The sequence below is a fragment of the Capsicum annuum genome, chromosome 9 (assembly GCF_002878395.1).
Source record: "Capsicum annuum cultivar UCD-10X-F1 chromosome 9, UCD10Xv1.1, whole genome shotgun sequence".
NCBI classification, from domain to species: domain Eukaryota; kingdom Viridiplantae; phylum Streptophyta; class Magnoliopsida; order Solanales; family Solanaceae; genus Capsicum; species Capsicum annuum.
Window position 1 is genome coordinate 190868218 of NC_061119.1, and position 6356 is coordinate 190874573.

The following is a 6356-nucleotide window of genomic DNA, read 5'->3' on the forward strand; positions in this document are numbered from 1 at the left end:
GGGTTAGGTATCTCAAATTCTCTATCTTATGAAGAGATATGAGAGAGATATTGGATCAGTAGGTTCATCAGTTGTGGACCAAGGATGTAGCTTTAGTTAAGGTTCTATGGCGGAACAAGAAGGTGGAAGAGGCTACATGAAAAGGGAAGCGGACATGAAGTCCAAGTATCTGTATTTTTTTTTGCTCTGGATATTCATGTGGAAGGTATGTGTTCTTAAAACACATCTTTGTTTTCTGTCCTTTTTAAAGAAAAGATTGATTTCCTTGCATCTTTGTTTTCTGTCTTAACGATAAGAGTAGAGACATATAAGGGGTGTAAATCATGCATGTACTACCTCGTCCGTCATTCGGGGATGAATGTTCCTAGTCGAGGAGACTGAAACACCTTGGGTTCTGAACCTTAGAAAATTTCCTGGACTTCTGGTCTTTGGACAGGATGTGACAAGGAGTACTAGTCATATGATGTAATACAATTCATATAGGGTAGTCATATGATGACTAGTATTGGTTGGTGGGATAGAGTTGGATACTGGAATGGATACGACTTGGGATAGTACGAGTCGTATGGTTGGATATGGGTAGTTTGGTTTGGGTTTTTCCTTAACTTAACCTTAGACTTGGTAACATAACTTGGATTTAAGTATGAATGGATCACCATGGGTTGTGAGCTAGGGTATGACTCGTACCCTCAACTCATATGGTAGTCAGTATTCATTCCTCTTGTGATTCTATTCTGCTAGGGGTACGGGTCAAGGGTACTAGTAGTATGTTTAGGTACGACTTGGTTGGGTAAGTCATATGGTGGACAGTGTTTGGTCCAAGGAGGAAGCCAAGGGTGCGAGTGGTGCGTACCATTCATATTGGAGGGTACGACTAGTATGGGTCAGTCGTACCCTATAATGGGATTTGTATGCAGTTTAAGTGGGGGTAATCTGGATATTTCCCCTCTTAACCTATTAGGGTCCCACAACTTCTAAACTACTTAGGAGGCTATTTATCCTATTATTCTATCATTTAACACTTAGAAACTTCTCTTAAACACTCTACAATTCTCTTCAAGTCTCTTGGGTAAGGAAAGGCTAGGGTTTCATTTAGAGGATCAAATTAGGGCTTGTATTAGTGATTTCTCTTCATCACCTTCTCTGTATAAGACATGTTCTCTTTTCTCATTATTAGTTCCAACTAAAGGCATGGTTTTATAAAATATTTTCATGGCATGATTATTGTATGATTTTGGTTTTCAAATATCTATTGGGGGTTTTGGTTATAAATGTTTGGTTATGGTTTTCCCATGTTTTAATTATGTATTTACAATGTTTAAATGGTGGTTTGGATACTTGTTTACATGGGAATGGTTGATTGGTAATTGGGATTGGTTTTGGAAGCATTATGCCCCTAATATATTTGATAAAATGCCTATGAGAATGCTTTTACTATATTGTTGGAATTTTAACGAAAACTATTGTATGGTATGGTTTGGTAATGGAACCCTAATTGGTTTAAATGGTTTGGAATAGTTAAATGGAATGATTTGGTTCAATAAACACACTTGTGGGGTACAATGGAATCCCCCAAGTAATCATAATAATGGAACACTTGTAGGGTATATGGGACTCCCCCAAGTTGACTTGGTAATGTGAACTATGGGTATATGAGTCTCCCTTGATCTCTAGTGGATCGGCTAAGGACATTTCTTGCAAGTTATAGTCGGTATGACGATACCACTAATCACAGTCTTGGTTAATAATGAATTAGTTGGATGGAAAATGGTTTTAATTGGGCAAGGATGGTGGGGTGTGATAGCTAACCATGAAGGTGGAAGTCCAACGAATGAACACTAGAAACTCATGTTTGCTAACATGAGGGGTTGATCATGTCGACCATATATAATACTCATGATGTACAAGGGAATCCTCTAAGTACACTGTATATATGTATCATGGAGAGCAAAGGGTCATTGGGAATTCCCTACTCTTATGGTATCTCTAGTTCATGCAGCTTCACATATTGAGGCCCATTCATGGGGTTACACTAGACCCATATAGCTCGTGGATGGTTAAGAATGGTTAAGCGTCACATACCTAGGTTACTGGTTTTAAATGCATGCTAAACCCGATTTCCTTTCCCGACATGGATATATATATATGTATGGATTGTATGCATATGGTTGATTTACTTGGTTTTGCTAGATGGAATTAATTTATCCTTATCCCAATTTCATTCTACCATTCACCCACTAACCCATCTTTGGGTGGCTATATCCCCACACGATACAGGAACCGACCGTTCTTCTCTTTCTTCTTAGACATCGGATATTCGAGATCAGATTTGGATTGAAGTAGTGAGATTCCATATTCTAAAATGCTTCATTTTATCTCATGGATGTTTTTATAGACTTTTATTTATTTATGGATATTGGTTTTGGCTATGGTTGGGGGCATGTCCTAATTGGATATTGGATTTCTTTTGGTTAGACACTTATGTGACTACTATGGGTTGGTATGTACGGGATCGGTATTGGTGTCAGCCTTTGTATTGGCATTGGTATTGGGGTTGATACCTTTGGACTAAATTTCTCATTGTTCCATCCTTTTAGATTATATTATTACCAGGGATTTGATTACCACTTGGTTTGTTTTGATTTATGGTTTGGTATGGTTCGGTTAGGTTTGGGCGGTTGGACTCGGTTGGGTCTGTGTCGATCTTAGATCTATCCCAGAGATTAGAATTGTATGAATACACTATCTTATTATATGCTTGAAATTTATACAACTCAGGAAAAAAAGCTGAAGGTTGGGTTAGGTATTGGGGGCGGTCTCAAATTCGGGTCGAACTTGGGATGCCCATTATGATAAGGACTCGGGTCGGGTCGGGTTAGTTTATTATGAAACAATCATGCTTTATTAATGTTTGTGAACATAGTGGGTTGCATGGGAATGATAAATTGAATTTTGGGGTACCATGGATTGCCCCAATTACTTTGTTTTGATCTTTGAAATTATATCCCCTCAAACTGTTTGTGAAATCTCCATTGAATATATTTTTCCTATATAGTTGACTATTCTTGAATCTTTGCATTGCATAAATGGTTAAAGGAACATGAATTGGTTTTGTTGGTTTCATATGGTTTTGGAAAGGCCTTGATGGACATGTTTTGATTTAAAATGGTTTTGGTTTAATTGGAAATGGTGGAGACTAACTTGGTTTAATGGTTTGTATGACATAAAGGGATAAACTTCCAAGCTCTAATTTTGGTATGACGATACCAATGGTTAATGCCTAATTAAAAGACTCCTTGGTAAATAGTTGGGAATGTGTTAATGTTTTAATTGGGCAATAATGGGGGTTGTTATAGCAAAGCCATGGAAGGTGGAGGTCCCAGGGGGACCAATAATGGAAACTCATGTTTGCCGACATGAGGTTTGGTCTTGATGACCTGTATGCATGGTTCACACTCTTGATATATATATATTTGTAGCTTGGTTTAACGTGGGGTCGGTGCATTCCCTAATCTTCCTTAAAACCTCCAATTAGTGTGACTAACACGTATTGGGGCCCTTTCAGTAGGGGAAGCTGAGCCCATATAGCCCGTGGGTGGATGTTTAGGATGGCTTGGATACACGACCCAGGTTAAGGTTTTTAAATGCATGCTAAACCTTGTTCCCTACCCTGACATTATATATATATGTATAAATATAATTGCATACAGTTATTTGATTTGGTTTCAAATGATGTCATTATCTTATCTTTATCCCTAAATTACATGCTAGCATTCAATCCACTAACCATCTTCAGGTGTTGTATCCCCATGCGATGCAGGAACTATACTACTATTCCCCTGCTCAGTGACTTGGATTTGGGAATAGATTTGAGTCAGATTAAAGTGGTGAGCTTCCATACTCTGAAAGACTGTATTTCATCCTATGGAATTCTTTTCATTATTGTTATTTCTTTGGTTTTGGCTATGGTAGGGGGCATGTCCCGATCGTATGTTCTTTGATTCTGGTTAGAGGCTTTGTCAGACAACTATAGGCATGAGCGGTGTCAGTACTAGTGTTAGTATTGGTATTGGTATTGGTATTGGCATTGGGATTAATGTCAGTTGGACATTTGGATGTGATTGTTTGGTTATGGTTATAGACTTTATTTAATGTCATTATACTATCACTGATCTGTATTGTTATAGATTTGGAATTTATCCGACATAGGGTGTAGGGTGGTTATTGGTGGGGTATTAGGGGTGATCTTTGATCCTGCTTAGAATTGATATGCCCGACATAACTAGGCCCTACTTCGGGTCTTGTCAATATACTTCACGTATATGTTTTAGATTTCAAAGGTCAGTGGGAGCAACTTTCGGATTTACCAGAGTTTACATATAATAATAGCTACTATTTGAGTTTTGATATGGTACTTTTTAAGGAATTAAATGGTAGGAATTGTCGATATTGTACAGGTTGGTTTGAGAGTTCAGAGGTTAGATCTCGTTGTATCGATTTTCTTTAAGAATCATTGGACATGGTTTAGATGATTTAGGATAGGCTTCGGATAACCTAGACTAGGCAAAAGTGTTATTTGGACCATAGGCTTCATGTCTTAAAGTTTGGGATTAGTGATCGAGTCTTTCTTTATGTGTTGCCCGTGAAGGGCGTGATAAGGTTTTGGAAAAGGGGAAAGCTTAGCCCAGGTACATTAGACCATTTGAGATCCTTGGACAATTGGGAGGTTGCTTATGAGTTGTCCTTACCTCCAGAATTTTCAGCTGTTCATCCAATTTTTCATGTATCTATGCATCAAAGCTTCATCCCTAATGATCCTCACGTGCTTCATTGGTATTCAGTTAAATTGGATGAGAGACTGAACCTTAGTAGATGAGGCAATGTTTATTTTAGCCAGGAATGCTAGATGGTTGGGTTTTAGAGATATTCTTATAGTTAAGGTTTAGTGGAGACATCATCCTACTGAGGAGACTACTTGGGAGGTTGAGTCCGACATGCATAGTTGTTACCCCCAGCTCTTTATCGATCCAGGTATTTTCTTATTTTTTAGTTCGAGGACAAACTAAAGTCTTAGTTTTGGATTGTAATGAACTGAATTTTGAAAATTTTCTTTTTATGTGTTTTGACCTTCTAGCCCTTCTCCGTAGTTGCTACATGTTAATTTTAGGGTGTGGGGATGTCACGACTAGAACCAGGACTGAACTCTAAGTCCCACATGGACCGGAGATTGACCCTTCACTTAACCAATCTAACACAACACGCATCAGAGTCGGATGAATTCCAAACATATACCAAGATGTGAGTTTAATTATATAAAGACATCAAAGTATAACCATAATGACTACTAACGGGTATTGATGTCAATGCCAGTACCAATACCAATTCTGACACCACTATCAACACCGCCCATACCAACAATAGTCTGACAAAGCCTCTAATCAAATCCAAAGAGTATCCAATCGGGTAATGCCCCCGACCATAGCTAAAAACCAAATCCAAATGAATCATCAGAATGTAAAAGAAGAAACAAACATAAAATTGGGTCTTCCGAAGTATGGATGCTCACCACTTTAATCTGACTTGTAAGCTGATCCTGAATATAAATTACTAAGCAAGAGTATGTCTGGTTCCTGTATCGCATAGAGATACAACATCCAAAGATGATTAGCAGGCAAACTTTAGCATGTAACTCAGGGATAGAGGAATAAAATAATTCCATCATTCAAAACCAAGTCAAATTATCATATGCACTTACACGTACACACACACACACATATATCATGCCGGGATAAGGAACAAGGCTTAGCATAAACTTTGAAAACCTTAAGCTGGGCTGTGTAGCATAACCGTCATATAACAGGGCACCCATGGGCTATATGGGCCCAACTCTCCTATAGCTGGAAGGGCCCAGTGCATGTAGTTACACGAAATAGAGAATATCTATATCTGTATATGCCTTTATATGGGACTCAAACCTTTTGGCATAATCAAGGAGACTTAAGCACCAATGTATAGAATATGGGGGACTCGAACCTCCCATTTATATATTCATTCGGGGGACTCGCATTTCCCAATCATATAGACACTTGCACCAGCTAGCGCAGTTTTGAGAGTTAGTCCTTCGAACTCTATTTTCATGGCCCGGATACACATCCCACTTTAAAGCCCAGTCTAAAACATTCATTACACATATACATGACCATTAATCCAATTACTTACCAAAGGCATCCCATTGATGTCATCGTACAACCCCACTTGCAAGCGCATAACATGCCATAACTAATATTAATCAACTTCGAGAATTGAACCCATTGTCTAATCTAAGATATCAATTCAGTTTAACATTTAAGGACTCG